The sequence below is a fragment of the Schistocerca nitens genome, chromosome 3 (genome assembly GCF_023898315.1).
Source record: "Schistocerca nitens isolate TAMUIC-IGC-003100 chromosome 3, iqSchNite1.1, whole genome shotgun sequence".
In the NCBI taxonomy this organism is placed as follows: Eukaryota; Metazoa; Arthropoda; class Insecta; order Orthoptera; family Acrididae; genus Schistocerca; species Schistocerca nitens.
In genome coordinates this window covers 344857833-344879366 of record NC_064616.1, presented here as the reverse complement: position 1 = coordinate 344879366, position 21534 = coordinate 344857833, and positions in this window count along the sequence as shown.

The following is a 21534-nucleotide window of genomic DNA, read 5'->3' as shown; positions in this document are numbered from 1 at the left end:
ATTTATTATTTACATTCTGCACTTCCTGTAGAATAGGCTTAAGAAAAAAAAAAGGAAAGAAAAACACAAGTAGTTAGATTCATCCTTATACATAGAAAACAAAAGCTCTCTCAATCTTGAGATTTCAAAATGAGTTTTAAGCTCCAACCATTGCTGTAATATTCGAGTTACTGAACTTTCTATGGATAACCGTCTCGCCTCACTCATCTGAATTAGTTTTAATGGCAAATCACCGTCATCTGTTGTAGCACATAGTTCCTTCTGTGTAATGTCCCCCACATCGGGATGTGTATGTCTCTTTAATTAAGAATACCAAATTCGTTTACAGAAACTCACCGGTAGAATGTGAAACCGCAGGTTTCAAGAAATGGCACATGCATTTAATTAATGGTAGATGGGGAATTTCTCTTCTCAGTTTAGCATAAACCCCATCGTTAATTCCTACTATGACAGAGGCATTATCTGTGCCTGTAGCAATAAGTTTATTTAAATTCATCTCTGTTTTAGGAATATGGTTTTTAAAAACCTGTATAATTCCATTTGCAATGCGTTCGTCTAACTGTAAAATTTCTAGGTACCTACGGTATTAACGATTATATTTCTTGCAGTAGAATAGTACCTAACCACAATTCCTAGTAATTCTGTTATTTAAGTGTCATTTTTTCCCTCTAAAATTAAGCTATATCCTTGACCTCCTAAGTCACTTACTAACAATTGCTCAAATGTGGTGCTAACACGTTACGGGCAATCGCTGTGCATTTTGTACGATAGAGTTATCCACTGCTCCTTTACTGCCAGAAAAAGAAGGATTTACACAGGTCACACATATAGTGCGCGCTCAGAAATGAACAACGTTCTGCAAACCGCCCTTCCACCAACTTCGATGCTTGTCTGGTTGGCTTTATGGTAAAGCACGCTGCCGGATGCCACTGAATGGTTCCTCTGCTTTTATGTGCTTATTTGTTTTACTATACTTCTCTATATGCCCCAACTTGGCAAGTAATTAGACCTTGCTATATTTGCAATAATACACTCCTGGAAATTGAAATAAGAACACCGTGAATTCATTGTCCCAGGAAGGGGAAACTTTATTGACACATTCCTGGGGTCAGATACATCACATGATCACACTGACAGAACCACAGGCACATAGACACAGGCAACAGAGCATGCACAATGTCGGCACTAGTACAGTGTATATCCACCTTTCGCAGCAATGCAGGCTGCTATTCTCCCATGGAGACGATCGTAGAGATGCTGGATGTAGTCCTGTGGAACGGCTTGCCATGCCATTTCCACCTGGCGCCTCAGTTGGACCAGCGTTCGTGCTGGACGTGCAGACCGCGTGAGACGATGCTTCATCCAGTCCCAAACATGCTCAATGGGGGACAGATCCGGAGATCTTGCTGGCCAGGGTAGTTGACTTACACCTTCTAGAGCACGTTGGGTGGCACGGGATACATGCGGACGTGCATTGTCCTGTTGGAACAGCAAGTTCCCTTGCCGGTCTAGGAATGGTAGAACGATGGGTTCGATGACGGTTTGGATGTACCGTGCACTATTCAGTGTCCCCTCGACGATCACCAGTGGTGTACGGCCAGTGTAGGAGATCGCTCCCCACACCATGATGCCGGGTGTTGGCCCTGTGTGCCTCGGTCGTATGCAGTCCTGATTGTGGCGCTCACCTGCACGGCGCCAAACACGCATACGACCATCATTGGCACCAAGGCAGAAGCGACTCTCATCGCAGAAGACGACACGTCTCCATTCGTCCCTCCATTCACGCCTGTCGCGACACCACTGGAGGCGGGCTGCACGATGTTGGGGCGTGAGCGGAAGACGGCCTAACGGTGTGCGGGACCGTAGCCCAGCTTCATGGAGACGGTTGCGAATGGTCCTCGCCGATACCCCAGGAGCAACAGTGTCCCTAATTTGCTGGCAAGTGGCGGTGCGGTCCCCTACGGCACTGCGTAGGATCCTACTGTCTTGGCGTGCATCCGTGCGTCGCTGCGGTCCGGTCCCAGGTCGACGGGCACGTGCACCTTCCGCCGACCACTGGCGACAACATCGATGTACTGTGGAGACCTCACGCCCCACGTGTTGAGCAATTCGGCGGTACGTCCACCCGGCCTCCCGCATGCCCACTACACGCCCTCGCTCAAAGTCCGTCAACTGCACATGCGGTTCACGTCCACGCTGTCGCGGCATACTACCAGTGTTAAAGACTGCGATGGAGCTCCGTATGCCACGGCAAACTGGCTGACACTGACGGCGGCGGTGCACAAATGCTGCGCAGCTAGCGCCATTCGACGGCCAACACCGCGGTTCCTGGTGTGTCCGCTGTGCCGTGCGTGTGATCATTGCTTGTACAGCCCTCTCGCAGTGTCCGGAGCAAGTATGGTGGGTCTGACAGACCGGTGTCAATGTGTTCTTTTTTCCATTTCCAGGAGTGTATTTAGTATAGCTTCCCTTCACTCTTATTACCCACCGTCTACATCTCTCTGACTTCGAAATCGTCGAGAATATTGCGGCTTCCACATGACTGTTAACTGACAAGTAGTATATATTTAATTATAACGGTAATAAGTGTGTGTAGTTTCCTTTCCGCAAATGCCCACTTCACTGCACAATATGTCTTGCAGACGTATAACATATTTGCGCAAACACCAACAAAAACTGTCTCACTATTCACTGTCCACCACATTCAAATATCAACTCAATAGCTCTGTCACGTCTATACTGATCAAACAATCTCGGGGAATCCCAGTCTGGTGAGGGGGAAGAGGGGGAGAGGACTCTATGCCACCAACGTTCCATGTTAGATCACACGAATGCAGGTAATCTTACTTGGGAACGCGGTGCGGGCAGCAGATTGTGCCACATTTAAAAGTTTGTAACGAATACGTGTGGCAGACGGCGAAGAAAGGTTTCTATAAGAACTGATTGGCCGTTGTCTTCAGTTCCTTGCAGTATCAGTTTAAATTGTTTATTTGATAATATCTTTTATTTTCAACAGCACCAGGTTCAGCGCTAATTATTTGAAAAAGTAGCAACGGATTTTCGCCATGGAGTTAATTACATAACTCTGGCATCAGATGCATTTAAAAAGCACCAGACATGGTGCCAAAAACACCAAACTGTCAACACCGAACAGAGCACAGGACAAGTAATCTCGCCAGCCAATCACAGCACAGAATCAGAGCACAGTACACGTTATGTAATCAGCCAATCACATCATCACATTTTCAATGCACAAACACAAACAACGAATAACTATTAAGCATGAGGCAGGAACAAAGTAGGTGTCCCAAAGTGTACGGAAGCAATGGTATAAAATACCAAGGCAAGTGAAGGCATCGCTTTCCCCGAAAGGGCTAACCACGTCTGCAGCATTCTTCGAGAGAATTATTGCATCCCAGTTCCGCCAGGTGGGTAAAGTTTGCCCGTTCCAGTGAAACAGTTTTATAATGTTTCTGTCGAAAGATATGCTCGGTGGGACGTATACTCAGCTATGTAATACGCGAAACGTTCGGTCTTTCTGCCATATCATGGGGTGGCACTTCTGCCTCTGTCACATTTTTTCCACATTCTGTGTGTGAACGAAACAGTCTTCAGACAATGATTCACTCTATGGTGTTGAAAACCTTCCGTACATAGTAGGCTGTTGTATGAACTGAAGCAGTCGCTGGCGATCGTCGTCCCAGGGAGGATCTTTTCTTTGATAATTCTTATCAATACTTCCTTGATCCGAAGTTCAACGCACTAAAGGAAGCATTTTTTCGACCCTCTCTGAATTCCATCAGACCGCCAATTTACGATGATATTTGTTGGCATCAGCTGTTCACAACGTCCGACCCCGGCAGCTGCGTGGTAGCCGGCACGGTAGCTCAGCGTGTTCGGTCAGTGTTAGCTGAGTTAACGGATCAACGACGAACTTAAACGGATATCTTATGACGTCCGCCCCGAGCAGATGCAACGGACGAAAACGAACAAAATGAGATAATAAAAAAGTGGTCAGCGCGACAGAATGTCAGTCCTAAGGGCCCGGGTTCGATTCCTGGCTGGGTCGGAGATTTTTCTCCGCTCAGGGACTGGTTGTTGTGTTGTCCTAATCATCATCATTTCATTCCCATCGACGCGCAAGTTGCCGAAGTGGCGTGAAATCAACGGTCTACCTGACGGGGGGCCCGAGTCACACGACATTTACATTTACCTCTTCGCAACTACACTTCTATCTTCCATTCTAACCTAGACCTCGGGCTACGCTACGGATTAGTCAGTCACCGCAGCCAGATGTTTTGCTTTCACATTCATTCGATTTGCCAACTCACAGCCAAACTTCACCTTCTCGCCTAACTTACGCATCGAGCTAAGCTACAGAACAGTATGTCACCACAGCCAGACTTTTTCCTTCCACGTTCATTCGCTTCGCTAACTCACATCCAAATTGTTACGTTCCAACCTAATCTACGCTTCGGGCTACGCTACAGGTAAGTCTATAACGACAACCATATTTTTTGCTTTCACATTTGTTGGCTTCGCCAACTCACAACAAAACTGTTACCTTACAAACAAACCTTGACCACGGGCTACGCTACAGATCAATCTGTCACCTCAACCAGATTTTTTGCTTTCAAATTCATTCACTTCACCAACTTACAACCATAGTGTCACTTTCCAATGTAATCTATGCTTTGGGTTACGCTACAATTAGGTCTGTCACCACAACCAGTTTTTTTGCTTGCATGTTCGTTCACTTCGCCAACTCACAACCAAACTGCCAGCTTCCAACCTAAACTTGACGTCGGGCTACGCTACAGATAAGCCTGTCTCCACAACCAGATTCTTAGCATTCACATTCGTTGGCTCCACCAGCTCACAACCAAACTGTTACCTTGCAACCTAACCAAGAACTCGGGCTATGCTACAGATCAGTCTTTCACTACAACTGTTTCTTTGGGGCACATCAAGTTGTGTACCAGCCTAACTACACCCTCGGAAATTGCAAGGTATTCTGAAAAAACAGCCGAAAACAGCCTCACCATGCTCCTGAAAATAGCGACCTATTCGGAGAATAACAGCCAAACATTTGTGACAACGAAAGTATAAATGTCACTGTTTCGCTCCTAGCAATTTGAGTTGTGTTGTTGTATCCAAGACCATCCATACTTTCGGAAATCGAGATATGGAAACTGCGACATATTCGGAATAAAGCAGCCAAATTTTTACCGCATGCAAGAAAAGGAATGTCACTGCTCTACTTGCAGAAATTCAAGCTGTGCTCTTACATCCCAGACTAACCACACCTCTGGAAAAAAAAACCGCCAATATTTGTGACAACCAAAGCTGTATATGAAGGGATAGCTCTACTTAATTTGGATGCGCGAGCAGCTAAATAGTCGTCTTGTAGTAGGCTGGCTAAATCACGTATGTTGTTCTCCTTGTAATCGCCTAACTAGATCACATGTTCTGTACTCGCTGTGATTGGCTGACAGTAAATTGAGCAACCATCACTTTAATTTTAGCGTCTCGGAAGCTAACGGACCGTATTTCGTGGATAACGAGTTTATACTAGTGTATTCCAAAAATATGCAATTGTAGTGATACAGCGCATTAAAGTTTCGCCAAGACGCGTCTTTTGCAGTAAGGTTTGTTGTGCTACAGTGGCAAGAAGTTCAATACTGATACATAAAAATTTTACCATGTTATTATTAGTGTAAACTATCATAAAAAAATAAAAAAACTAGGCAAAGGTCTCCTGGGGCAAAACATAAAGCTGATTTAATTTGCTATGTATTTGCACAGTGAGTGACAAGGCTACTATAATACTGATATGTGGAGAACAACAATGAAAAGTGTGAAGGAGTCAAGAAATGGAAAATAAGTCAGGGAAATAAAAGGGTCTCTCATAATACTCCATGCAATATTAAATGCACAACATTTAACTGTTCACACTTCCTCTTAATTTCCAAAGCTGAACGGCTATGTAAAGCGACCACTTCATTTCAAAATTAAGAAAAGCGTGTCCAATGTTTTATAAGAAACAACGCTGAGTTATAAGTGCAAAATTATATGTTAATCACCATATACCAAATGACACACCATGTTTCAAATGCCTTAGTATTCACGACTTAAGACATGGCAAAAAAAATCATTTCCATTTCCATTGCACTTACACGTATTTTACACTACAGACTAAAACTTAGTTCCTATTCATTTTCTGCTCTTTATGGTGTGGTATTTTGTGCTGACATTTCTGTCGTACCCCCCACATTTAATCTATACTGGCATTTCTGGCTATTTATTGGAACCACATTTGCAGGAGCAGAGACAATTTTTTCTTCTGGTGGGGGGGGGGGGGGGCGGGAGGGGATTGGGGGAGGGGGGGGGCTTCAGCTCTGTTCAATTAAAAGGTGTTCATTCAACTCGTTACCCCAAAATATTAGCAGCTGAACTGGCATAAACTGTTTCAACTTTTAGAATTGGAAAACATGTTGTATCCACTGAAAATTCTGATACAAATAAATGGAAATGAAGGCGCTGCAGTAGAAAAATTCTGATGCTTATTGATGCCGATGTAAATCGCTCCGTAAATCTCAAGTACTTAGCGCGTGCAGGCTGCATTTTATACGACATTCCATTTCAAATTCTTCCTTTCTCAGAATAGTTACCCATATATTGTTTAACATTTCAAAAGCTTCCTTTCTCAGAATAGTTACTCATATATTGTTTAATATTTCAAATCGGTCACCATCTCTTAAGTTACTTCTGTCAACAACTGAAGAACGTCACTTTTTACAGTGGAGTTGCTATTGGACAAACGTTAACACAATAGTACCTATCTTCTGAACTAACTACATCAGACTGAGAAGAAGAAGTGAAACCAGAAAGATTTTCTTGTATTTTTAACCTCTTCACCACTTTCTTTGAGGTCTTCATCGGGTGATTCCAATCTTGCTACTTTACTTTGAGAAAATGATTTAATTTATGCTTGCAAAGTTCCTTTTTGAGCTGTTGGCTCCATGATAGTTCCTCAAAAGTGGCAATGAACAATGTTGTGGCATTGCAGGGCTAAAATAATCATACAGGCTGTGTGTTAAGGAAAAAGAATGGCAGTAGTTTAAGGAGCGTGATTTTCCAGAATTTAATCTGAAAACTGAGAAATTTCAGAGAATGAAATGCTTAAAAATTCCACAGACTGACTTTGCTATTCCTCCTGAACAGGGGTCCCCAGACTTTTTGCAACTGCATACGACATATCATTTTTAGAAATTTGGGTCTACCACTGGCTGGTTCACTTTATATCAAACACTGACGGGGGTGGGGAATGGTTGAGTGACGACTGCCGCAGGGGTGAGGAACGGTACGAGAGTAATAATTTCACCATCTTGCTCATTACTGACAAGAAAGTGCAGATTTTGTGTCATGCTGCTCAACTACTATGTGTGGTAGGTTTGTGGAAGCACTGTTTTACAGGATCGTTCATGCTGGTATGTGGTACTTATTTGTGGCAAATAATACGAAATTAAATCAAGCCGATTCTGATACAAATATTCAATGAGAAACGGAGGAGTAACATTAAAATACATACTAAACTTTTACATCATAAATAACATAAACCAGTTCTTCAAGAAAGTAAACTGAACATGGAGTGTAGTAAATCAGATTAAAAAAAAAATCGAGATCAAATCAAACCTCGATGCTAAATCACACTTCATACTCAGTTTTCTTAATTAGATACTGATGAAAGAACATCTACTTGTTTCAGTTGGAAGCATGTTGTTCAGAGCTTTTAAGTCTGGCTCAGTTAAGCTCAACTTCACTCCTAAGGCTTCTTCAGCATTAACACTGTTTCTGTATTTATTTTCAATGTACAAAAACTCAGAAACCCACTTTCAAACATGTAAGTAGTAACAAACGGCGCCAAAAATAGGATTGCTTGTTTCACAAGAGAAGGTTCCATATTCGGTTTTTGTTCCCATCCAAAAAGAAAGCAGAGTTTTCTTTTTGAAAGCACCTTCCGTTGAACTGTCGCTAGTCATGTCGGTGAAAGTTTCTTTCGTGATTACTTCTTCTGATACTTTTCCTGAAAATGGATTTCTTATCCAGTCATATTTTATGTAGTCTTCTGGAAAGTACTTTTCGTAACTTTTCTTGAAGGACCTCTAAATGCATAATAATATCTCGACCTAAATCTGCCTTGGAAGCTAGTTCGTTGTCTTCCTACACTGATGTAAGAATAGGTAATAAGAAAACGTCATTGTTCAGCACTTATGAACTAAAAAGAGTCAACTTTGTTTTGGAAGACGATATTTTGTTATCTGCTAAGAAAGCTGTTGTGTCTCCTCCTCCTTGTAGAGTGATATTCAAAATATTAAGCCTGTCAAAGATGTAAGTGAAATAAGCCCATATCGATAACCACGGATTATCAGTGAAAGAATTCTTCATAAGAGGGTGGTTTGAAAAGTTCTCGGAATCATCAAGAGAGGTCAGCGCTAGCGCAACGAGTTGTTTACGTGATATTCACTGGACAACTGCCATTAAACACTTGCCACGTCTGTGCTGTTGGAAGAGAACTGTGGAGGTGAAGTGGCTCTGCTGTTGTTCCCGCGTAGTGAGGTGCGAAGACGGAAAAAATCGAGATTCGAGCCGTGATTAAGTACTTTGTAAAGAAAGGTATGAAAGCAAAGGACATTCCAGAATATACTGGGGGACTCTGCTCCTCCATATTCAACTGTTGCCAAGTGGACAAATGAATTTAAATTTGGTCGGGAGAGCTTAGATGATGATCCGAGCAGTGGTCGGCCGAGGTGTGTCACTACTTCAGAAATCATAGCAAAAGTACACAAAATGGTCATGGAGTATCGCCGATTGAAAGTGCGTGAAATTGCTCACGCTTGCCAGATGCCATCTGGAAGAGTATATCACATTTTAACTTAAGAATTAGAAATGAAAAAATTATCTGCAAGATGGGTGCCGCAACTCTTCACGCTGGTTCAAAATTGCGTGGGAATGGACATATCGGAACAATGTTTGGACCGTTTTAGGAGAAACAAACAAGATTTGTAGCGCCAGTTTGTGACCACAGATGAAACTTGGCTACACCACTATACTCCACAGACAAAACAACAGCCAAAGCAGTGAAAACATGCTGATCCTCCGCCACCAAAGGAAGCAAAGACAATTCCTTCGGCGGGAAAGGCCATGGCATCATTGTTCTGGGATGCGAACGGGATTCTGTTTGTAGATTATCTCCCGACTGGGCAAACAATTACTGGAGAATACTATGCTAACCTCTTGGACAAATTGCAACAAAAGATACGCGAAAAAAGGCTAGGTTTACCAAGGCAGAACATCTTCCATCTAGATAATGCGCACCCGCACACATGTGCCTACCCCTTGACAAAATTACACGAACTAAGATATGAATTGTTACCACACCAGCCTTATTCACCTGATATGGCTCCGTCAGACTTCCACCTCTTCCAAAAACTGGAAATTTTTCTTGGTGGACGAAGATACACTGCAAACGAAGAATTGACAACTATTATGCAGGCCTGGAGGAAACAAATTTTCGAGATGGGATCAAGGCACTGGAACATCGTTGGACCAAGTGCATTAATCTACAAGGAGACTACATTGAAAAATATAAAAAAAGTTTCAGTGATGTAAGTACTTTTTTTCTATTCCGGCCCGAGAACTTTTCAAACCACCCTCGTATTATATGCCAGTGCTTTTGTCACTGGAAAACATAAAAACCTCAGCCCTCAGTTCAAATACTCTGCTTAAAATCTTCCCACGAGAGCCACCTTACTTCAGTGTTTCAGTGTGCAAGAGCACTTTTAAATTTACCTGCCACATCTTCATACAATAGCATGAATCGTCGTGACTTGAGTGCCGTTGACTTGATGAAGTTTGTAATGTTTACAGCGTCTGCTAAAACAATACAAAGTATAAAGAGTTTGGGGACTTCGGGCATATACTTAGAAGCCAATGCTTCTCAGCGTATTACTGTACAGTATGTACTTCGACAATCAAATGCAACTTTCTTCGCTTTTGCTGCCAGCCCTGTTAAGACTTGCCTTGGTCCCATCTATACTAACGCCAACTCATTTTTGTCAAGGAAAATCAACTTAAAACAAATAAAGGTCAATCACATTGAAAATGTTTTCTGCTGTATCACTTGACTTAAGCGGTTTGAAAAAAAATCTCTTCTCTTATACCTTCACGACGGTCAAAACATATACAAACGACTAACTGCGCCATATTTGTGAAGCCTGTGTCATAATATGGCCGGCCGCAGTGGCCGAGCGGTTCTAGGCGCTACAGTCTGGAACCGCACGACCGCTACGGTCGCAGGTTCGAATCCTGCCTCGGGCATGGATATGTGTGATGTCCTTAGGTTAGTTAGGTTTAAGCAGTTCTAAGTCTAGGGGACTGATGACATCAGAGCTTAGAGCCATTTGAACCATCACCTCAGTTGAACTGATTAAACAACACACTGTCAAAGAACTGCAGCTCCCTTATTGCTATCAGTGCGACGAAATTCCGCAGACTGTACTCGTCTTTGTCATTTAACCATCAAGTAAACAAACATAAGCTCGATGATTGGCCGGTACCCTAGGAAACAGACACCGTGTATTGTTATGCCATTGGAAACAGGTGCGACTTATGTACGTATTATATATATTCGTGGGCGCTTACAGAAATTTTTTTGGGAGGGGCGGAGGGAAGCGGGCAAGACTTTAGAGTTCACATTTTTGTATAACTGAGGTGGACATCGTAGGCCTGTATCTAGGGGAGAGGGGAGGAGCAAGTGCCCCCTATTGCCTCCCCTTGCGGACGCCTATGGGTATACTGTTGTTACATCACTATAGATTAAAGTCCGAGACGCTCTGAAGTCTAAAGTATTAAGAGAGTTCAAGTTTTTGGTAATAACTGTCATGTTTAAACCATTTTTTCTTTATTTTTTTCAAGTTTTATTATGTCAGACGTCATAATTCCGCTCCGTAGGTATCGACACAAGTCGGTATAAGTTATCGGTGCTAAGTTAAGTTTCGAACTCAGCGGAGAGAGAGATACGCAGAAAGTAGGAAGGAGAATTTTGTCCCCATGTTGAGAAGCGACGTAAGACGGTGAATGTTACTTGTCTGCCATACAATGATGTCGCTTTACGCATGCATGCGCGCAGATAATCGGTGGCTATGGTGTAAATTACACATGGAAGTAGCAAGTTTATGTGAAGGCATACCATAGAGTTGTTTGTGTTCAAACACACCCGTTACCCTAGTTATTTTTCAGTTCAAACACACAATACTTTACTGTAGTGCCACGACTGTTGGATCACAAGAGGTGCAAGTATTAGTAGTAGTAGTAGCGTTATTCATCCGTAGATCTCTGTTTACAAGGATATAGGACATGTCAAAGTATTTACAAATTTAGATCAATTTAAAATAAGCTAATTCCTATACACATATATTTACAGACTTCTAGTTAGAGACAATCATTAGATTTACTCCTGGTATAAAATACTTTTTTAAACGTATTAAATAATGTAATACCCCACTGTTCACTCATATCTCACTATCAGTCACTGCACACATTATACACACATTGTTTCATAACACCACATACACACACACACACACACACACACACACACACACACAAAAACACATACACAAACGCGCGCGCACACTCACACACACACACACACACACACACACACACACGCACACGCACTAGTGATCTCTGGGTCATTTTCTGTACCGCAACTTCCCATTTGCTATCCTGAAGAACTGAGTCAGCACTCCTCCATAATGAGTGAGATGTTGAGTTCAGAAAGAGGAAGAGGTGTTAGTATTGTGCTATGCATAAGTATTTCTAGAAAGGAAAAAAGAAGGAAAAAAACATAAAGTGAAGGTCTTATGTGGAATGTTGGGTATTTTAAAATCATTATGATCAGTATTTATTTGTATACCATTTTTTTTTATCAAACCCCTACTCTATTTTAGCTAAGTGTTCTTTAAATGTATAAAATGTATTGCGTAACAGGTAATTTTTAGCTCCCTTCTTAAATGAGTGTATTTTTGCAATTTCTTTAATCTCTTTTGGTAATTTATTGTACAGTTTTATTCCTTGGTAGGAAATGCTGTTTTGAGTTTTATGTTTGTTTTTTCTTGGTGAATGTAAGTTGAGTCTATCTCTTGTTGCATCGTCATGGATAGAGCTGTTTGTGCAGTAATGTTATTTTTGATGTGTGCAACTGACTGGTAAATGTATTTACATGGAGCAGTTAAAATCCCCAGTGTTTTGAACAGATCTTTACAGTGAGCCCGTCTAGTATTATTGGTTATTATTCTTATGGCTCTTTTCTCGAGTTTGAAAATTGTGTTCATATTTTGTGTATTTGTTACCCAAAAAAGAATGCCATAGTTAAGAATTGAGTGTACATATGAATAATATCTAACTAAAAGACACTGAATGTTATACACCGATGATAGGCTTCTAAGGGCATAACATACTGATGACATTCTCAAATAACTTCCGGGAATTCAGCCAGGTAACACTTTCAGCGACCGCCGATATTTCGGCGGGAGAACACCCCGCCATTTTCAAGGCAAACTGCAACGGACAGGCGGCGTGCATGCAAATTTAATACCTCGGTTCTGCGACAGAAGCAGGAAAGATAACACACACACTGAACACTAGTGCCACCAAAGATGACCAAAGTCAGAGCTATCGATAGTGAGACTATGAATTCACAGGTGAGGCAACATTGACTCTGTTCCTCTGTTTTTTGACAAGGGAGAGAGCCGGATTCCAAACAGAGTTTAAACAGAAACCTCCATCCCTGTTAACGAGGTTGCTCGCTAGTTTAATCTCAACTGCCTCCTTAATGACACTGTCCCAATAGCTGGACGTGCATGCCAATATCTCGGTGTTATTATATAACATTCTGTTTGCAAGTACCTTTGCGTGTTCACACCACTTCAACTGAGAGTCAATATTCATTCCTAGAAATTTTGCATTTGTTACACAGTCTATAGAGGTGCCATCTACATTTAATTTAACATTGTCATTTTTCCTTTTCAAACTGAAATTCATGGCATTAGTTTTCTTTACGTTCAATGTCACTTTATTGCTTATTGACCAATTATAAACTTCCTTGAGAGTTTCATTTGATTTCTCGGCAAGGAGTTCTCTTGTTTTCTCAGTGACTATAATATTGCTGTTATCAGCGAAGAGAATTTTTTCACCATGAGAAACACTACTGGGAAAGTCATTGATGTATATCAGGAACAGTATTGGTCCTAATATGTTACCTTGCAGAACCCCTATATTCATGTACTTTGGTTCTCATAAATGTTTTACTAAATGTTAAGATCTATTTGAAGTATGTGTTAGCTTCACTCTATGTACCCTATCTGTTAGGTATGATCGAAACCAGTCATTAGCTACCCCTCTTATTCCTTATGCTTCTAATTTATTTAATGGAATATTGTGGTCGACTGTATGAAACGCCTTAGAAAGATCCAAAAGTATGCCTATGACACACTTATCTTTATCAAGAGCATCAAGTACAACTTTTGTGAATTCTACTGTAGCTGACTCCGTATTTTAGCCACTTCAGAAACCAAACTGTGATTCACTTAAAAGATTGTATTTACTCAGGTAAATCATTAATCTGTTTTTCATAATGCTTCTATTATTTTTGAGAAAGGTGACAGCAGGGAAATGGGCTGGCAATTTTCTATGTCTTCTGCATTACCTTGCTTAAGCAAAGGGACAACTCTTGCCTGTTTTAACTGCTCTGGAATTGTCCCTGATGTGAAGGATTCATTTATTATATTTGTTAAGGGGCCTTGTATAATCCCTATACATTGTTTCAGTACACACACTGGTACTTCATTTTAGCCTACTGACTTTTTATTTTTTAGTTTCTGAACACCTTTATTGAAATCATTCTCTGTGGTTGGAAGTAACATCATTGTATTTAGTGCATCATTATTTACAGGTGTTATATTTGTTTGGGGGCATTTTTGCTGTAACTTCTCTGCAATACTTGGAAAATGCTCGTTTACATGGTTTGCTAAGTGTTATGGATCATTTATTACCTTATACTTCTCCCTTAACAGTGTGTTGTTCTGCGTTTGTTTGAGTCTCCCCGTTTCCTTTTTTATAACATCCCTGACTGCTTTGTTTTTATTCTCTGCATTATACAGGGTGTTACAAAAAGGTACGGCCAAACTTTCAGGAAACATCCCTCACACACAAAGAAAGAAAATATGTTATGTGGACATGTGTCCGGAAACGCTTACTTTCCATGTTAGAGCTCATTTTATTACTTCTCTTCAAATCACATTAATCATGGAATGGAAACACACAGCAACAGAACGTGCCAGCGTGACTTCAAACACTTTGTTACAGGAAATGTTCAAAATGTCCTCCGTTAGCGAGGATACATGCATCCACCCTCCGTCGCATGGAATCCCTGATGCAGCCCTGGAGAATGGCGTATTGTATCACAGCCGTCCACAATACGAGCACGAAGGGTCTCTACATTTGCTACCGGGGTTGCGTAGACAAGAGCTTTCAAATGCCCCCATAAATGAAAGTCAAAAGGGTTGAGGTCAGGAGAGCGTGGAGGCCATGGAATTGGTCCGCCTCTACCAATCCATAGGGCACCGAATCTGTTGTTGAGAAGCGTACGAACACTTCGACTGAAATGTGCAGGAGCTCCATCGTGCATGAACCACATGTTGTGTCGTACTTGTAAAGGCACATGTTCTAGCAGCACAGGCAGAGTATCCCGTATGAAATCATGATAACGTGCTCCATTGAGCATAGGTGGAAGAACATGGGGACCAATCAAGACATCACCAACAATGCCTGCCCAAACGTTCACAGAAAATCTGTGTTGATGACGTGATTGCACAATTGCGTGCGGATTCTGGTCAGCCCACACATGTTGATTGTGAAAATTTACAATTTGATCACGTTGGAATGAAGCCTCATCCGTAAAGAGAACATTTGCACTGAAATGAGGATTGACACATTGTTGGATGAACCATTCGCAGAAGTGTACCCGTGGAGGCAAATCAGCTGCTGATAGTGCCTGCACACGCTGTACATGGTACGGAAACAACTGGTTCTCCCGTAGCACTCTCCGTACAGTGACGTGGTCAACGTTACCTTGTACAGCAGCAACTTCTCTGACGCTGACATTAGGGTTATCACCTGCACGAAGAATTGCCTCGTCCATTGCAGGTGTCCTCGTCGTTCTAGGTCTTCCCCAGTCGCGCGTCATAGGCTGGAATGTTCCGTGCTCCCTAAGACGCCGATCAATTGCTTCGAACGTCTTCCTGTCGGGACACCTTCGTTCTGGAAATCTGTCTCGATACAAACGTACCGCGCCACGGCTATTGCCTCGTGGTAATCCATACATCAAATGAGCATCTGCCAACTCCGCATTTGTAAACATTGCACTGACTGCAAAACCACGTTCGTGATGAACACTAACCTGTTGATGCTACGTACTGATGTGCTTGATGCTAGTACTGTAGAACAATGAGTCGCATGTCAACACAAGCACCGAAGTCAACATTACCTTCCTTCAATTGGGCCAACGGGCGGTGAATCGAGGAAGTACAGTACATACTGACAAAACTAAAATGAGCTCTAACATGGAAATTAAGCATTTCCGGACACATGTCCACATAACATCTTTTCTTTATTTGTGTGTGAGGAATGTTTCCTGAAAGTTTGGCCGTACCTTTTTGTAACACCCTGTATATTATTTTTTGATTAAACGACTTTTCTGCAGCAATCAGTCAAAACAGAAAGACAGTCATTAGTAAAACGTATCTTCATACCAGCACTTGGATTGGTGATTATTAAATAGCCCAGTACCATTTCTACGAGGACTTTCGGCAACTTAAATAGGTACCGTTAAAAATTCTAGGGTTCTATTCAGAAACAATAACTGCTTAAACACACTGACGGAAAAAATCACAACACCTAGAAGGACTTGTGCGACATAAACGAAAGTTGATAGGCGTATTTCTACGTCTGAAAAATGGTGTCTATTAAAATTTCGTGCCAGTCGCATAGTAGTGACGCTACTAGCGCCACTATGAGGATGAAATTGAGGTTTGATTTAAATATATACAATAACGGTCGTGAGCGATAGTTACCTTTGAGATTAGTCATGGTGAGTTGACGTCAGTCAAGAATGCCTTTAAGGAAACAAAGATACCATTATCAGAAACTAACTGAGTTTGAACGAGGTCATGTAATAGGACTACAAGAAGCTGAGTATTCCTTTTACGATACTTCTGAAAAACCTGGAAGTAATTTGGCCACTGTAGATGGTTACTGGCTGCGTTGGTCACGGGAATGTACGGTCGCAAGAAGACTGGGCTGCTGACGGCCACGTGGCACTGCTGAGAGAAAAGACCATTGTGTTCGGCGTATGGCTGAAGCGTATCGTACTGCATCTGCAGTAGCAATGTGAGCAGCAGTTGGCACCACAGTGACACAACCAACTGTTACAAATCTGTTACTTCAAGGACAGCTCCGAGTCACACGCCCTGTAGCGTGCGTTCCACTGACCCAGAACCATTGCTATTTGCGAATTCAGTGGTATCAAACGATGCCAGGGTGGAGGTATATTGTGTTTTCTGATGAATACTGGTTCTGCATCGGTGGCAGTGATGGTCGTGTGTTGGTTAGGAGGAGTCCAGTTGAGGGCCTGCAACCAACTTGTCTGCTTGCTTGACACACTGGACCTACACCTGGAGTTAAAGCCTGGATACAATTTCGCATGACGGCAAGAGCACTTTCGTGGATATTCCACGCACCCAGAACTACTGACAGCCTTGGGAGAGCCAGTCCTGACAAAACTCTACCATCTGGTGAGCAAGATGTATGAGACAGGCGAAATACCCTCAGACTTCAAGAAGAATATAATAATTCCAATCCCAAAGAAAGCCGGCGTTGACAGATGTGAAAATTACCGAACTATCAGTTTAATAAGTCACGGCTGTAAAATACTAACGCGAATTCTGTACAGACGAATGGAAAAACTGGTAGAAGCCGACCTCAGGGAAGATCAGTTTGGATTCCGTAGAAATATGGGAACACGTGAGGCAATACTGACCCTACGACTTATCTTAGAAGCTAGATTAAGAAAAGGCAAACCTACTTTTCTAGCATTTGTAGACTTGGAGAAAGCTTTTGACAATGTTGACTGGAATACTCTCTTTCAAATTCTGAAGGTGGCAGGGGTAAAATACAGGGAGCGAAAGGCTATTTACAATTTGTACACAAACCAGATGGCAGTTATAAGAGTCGAGGGACATGAAAGGGAAGCAGTGGTTGGGAAGGGAGTGAGACAGGGTTGTAGCCTCTCCCCAATGTTATTCAATCTGTATATTGAGCAAGCAGTAAAGGAAACAAAAGAAAAATTCGGAATAGGTATTAAAATCCATGGAGAAGAAATTAAAACTTTGAGGTTCGCCGATGACATTGTAATTCTGTCAGAGACAGCAAAGGACTTGGAAGAGCAGTTGAACGAAATGGACAGTGTCTTGAAGGGAGGATATAAGATGAACATCAACAAAAGCAAAACGAGGATAATTGAATGTAGTCGAATTAAGTCTGGCGATGCTGAGGGAATTAGATTAGGAAATGAGACACTTAAAGTAGTAAAGGAGTTTTGCTATTTGGGGAGCAAAGTAACTGATGATGGTCAAAGTAGAGAGGATATAAAATGTAGACTGGCAATGGCAAGGAAAGCGTTTCTGAAGAAGAGAAATTTGTTAACATCGAGTATAGATTTAAATGTCAGGAAGTCGTTTCTGAAAGTATTTGTATGGAGTGTAGCCATGTATGGAAGTGAAACATGGACGATAAATAGTTTGGACAAGAAGAGAATAGAAGCCTTTGAAATGTGGTGCTACAGAAGAATGCTGAAGATTAGATGGGTAGATCACGTAACTAATGAGGAAGTATTGAATAGGCTGGGGAGAAGAGGAATTTGTGGCACAACGTGACAAGAAGAAGGGATAGGTTGGTAGGACATGTTCTGAAACATCAAGGGATCACCAATTTAGTATTGGAGGGCAGCGTGGAGGGTAAAAATCGTAGAGGGAGACCAAGAGAAGAATACACTAAACAGATTCAGAAGGATGTAGGCTGCAGTACGTATTGGGAGATGAAGAAGCTTGCACAGGATAGAGTAGCATCTGCATCAAACCAGTCTCAGGACTGAAGACCACAACAACAACAACCACGCACCCTGACTACAAATTTGGAAGTCAATCTTGTGATTCGAACTGTTGTGCGGCTATTCCTGAACTACATTCCGGGGGGTGTCTTCCAACAGGATAACGCTCTCTCACATACCGATGTTGTAACCCAACATGTTCCACAGTGTGTCGACATGTTGTCTTGGCCTGCTCTATTCCCAGATCTGTAAGGAATGGAGCACATATGAGACATCATCGGATGACAGCTTCAGCGTCACCTACAATCAGCATTAACCGTCGATGTACCGAGCGACCAAGTGCTACAGACATAGAACTGCTCCCCACAAACTGACGTCCGGTATCTGTACAACACAATTCATGCACATTTGCACGCTTGCATTCAACATCCTGGAGGTTACACCTGTTATTAATGTACCACCATTTCATATTTGCAACGGCTTCTCTTGCACTTACATTAACCTGTGACCGTGCAATGTTAATCACTGGAATATGTTACCTAGAGAGGTGTATTCCTCAAATTTCATTACTCTACATTAATTATTTGTTGGAGTTTGTGTTTCGTTTTTTTCCATCAGTGGATATTCGCATGCAAAGCGTTACTTGCAATAGAAAAGAAGTGCCAGTACATAGCCCCATTATCTGGAAACATTATCTGGAACTTTAGACCTGTAAAACATATTCTGAGACCTAGAATATCGGTAAATTTTTTGTTGGATCAGTACTGTCTCAAAACTTGATTTTTCTTTTTGTGAGAAATGAGTATACTCTGGTATTAAATAAAAATGAATGCTAGGATAAAGTCAATGAGATGAGTGAACTTTACATTCGTTATCCATTACTTCTGATTCAAGACACAAAGAAATTACAGACATTGGCTGCGAGTGGGCATTGATTTAAATCAATGGGGAAAGTTGAAAATTTGTGCTGGACTGGGATTCAAGCTTGGGTCTCCTGCTTACTAGGCAGATACTTTAAACGATTTTTTTGTTTACCATAATTTGTTCATTATTGTTCTTTGCATTTTTTCGGGACGGACGTCCCGTGACACCCGTCCAAGTTCATTGTTGATCCAAGCAACACTGTTTATGTCAAGATGGTCGGCGAGGCAGCATATGATACGATTACAGAAGCCGCCAAACGGGCATTCCAGTTGCGACACTCTTGGTCATATTAGCGACGTGTTAATGGTTCATGCAGGCCTCAGCGTGCACACAGTTCGAATCTTCTAGCTGCCCTTCGAAGTATTTGAATCATTGATAATTGAATCACTGCAGCCATGCGGCAGCCATTAGTCATACAGCCGGATGTTAGCCGAGTTTAACCGCATATCCAGTGCTCAACGGTGTTTGTCAGATGCGAATCGCCCCTACAAGACATATGCTCTCATATTTAAATATGGGCTGTTGTAGGGCCATTGTCATCTACGATGGCTAACCCTGGACGTGCTCTGGATTTGGTGGTGAAGTGCTTCGATCTGAGTGCACGAAGAGGAGACTCGGGCAACTACCCCGCGGATACTTACCGACGCAGGCCACCACACGTCATTACCACTGACAAGGGGACCCTCCATACTGTAAATCGCGGATTTTGATGAGCTTCAAATATGTTATAGAGGCATTTACCCTGAGTACCTGGCTATCCGGTTTTTTAACGACGGGCCTTGGTTTTTGAGAAAATCGATTTTGAAGTTCATTGCGTGTTTTGTATATCCATAACAGTACGTGTATTTACAGGAAGTCAGTGTAGCGCAGCGGTAAAAGTTCAAGGCTATTGCGCCGGAGGTACTGTTTTCGAATCCTGCTCGTGTCCTTTTTTTAAAAAAAAAATGGATAGAATTTTACGATTTTATCAACAAACAGTGCAAGGTGTGCGAAATTATAAAGTTGTATTCAGTTATTAATTTTCTCAAATATTCATTCCGTTTGTGGTTCGCAGTTGAAGTTACAAATATTCGTACAACGGTCGCTTCTTGTATTACCTGAAATCGATCCCCGCCCATTATCGTCCCCTCTCTCGTGAATACCGTTAGCCGTAACGAGAACCCCAGCTCCTAGGCCAATGAGGATGCGAGTTGCATTCCTGTACGTTCGCATCTAACTACAGTGTCAGTTGCTCGCAAAGCGTCTCTAGTGCCGTGTGTTAGAAAAATTCTGTGAAATGGAAAAACCAAGTGCTTCTGCAGTAGTGCAGCCAGAAGAAGATCCACAACTAGAGAAATTGAACAAAGAATCAAAAGGTGAAATCACAAATGCCATTAAATACGTCGAAAATCTACTCTGCGATTTGAATCTCGTAACGAATACACCGCCTAGCGTGATTTCTGCCAATTCTGTTGCAATTAGCGATGAGATATGTATAGCAATACAGGATCTCTTGGTCGAAAGACAGGTCATTATTGATGACGAATTCATAGATTTTAACGAAGAAGATGAATTGGGAGAATATTATGCGAACCACAGACGGAGTGAGTATTTGAAAAAATTATTAACTGAATATATCTTTATAATTTCGCACACCTTACACTGTTTGTTGATATTCTTTGAAATAAAATTGAAAAATTCGGTCGATTTTGAAAAAAAAAAGAAAATGACACAAGCAGGATTCGAACACAGTATCTCCACCGCGGTAGCGATGAACGTTTACCACTGCGCTACGCAGACTTGCTCCAAACGCCTCTAATGTTACGGATATACAGAGCTCGCAATGAACTTCAAAATCGTTTTTCTCAAAAACCAAGGCCTGTCGCGAATAGCCAGGTACTCAGGGTAAGTGCCTCTACAACATATTTGAAGCGCATCAAAATCCGTGATTTACGGTATGGAGGGTCCCTTTGTGCGATACGCGTCGGCGCTCCACGAGGAATGATGTGATGTGTGTGTGTTAGTGGGGGGGGGGGGGGACATTAGGCCACAGTGGTGCTGAGATGTCTCCCACTCCACTCCTGCCCTAGAAGTTGGAGATGATAGATCACGAGATCACGAGGACGACCACACAACAAAGGGCATCGAAACTGATGTGGAGGGGTCCGTGGACGTTGCGGCAATGGTGATGCAACAGGAGCTGCAGGATTCAACAGCGCCCGAGGTCGAGATCTGGGCGCGTAAAACAAGACTCCCCGAAGCCTTGCAAGAAATGGCGTCTCGACTCTGGAGATTCGCCCCATCCCCATAAAGAGACACCTGATGATTCTGGCAACATGGACCTTTCCGACATGGGCTAGCCGCCACCGGATGTCACTGAACAAATGCATTTGAATAGTCTA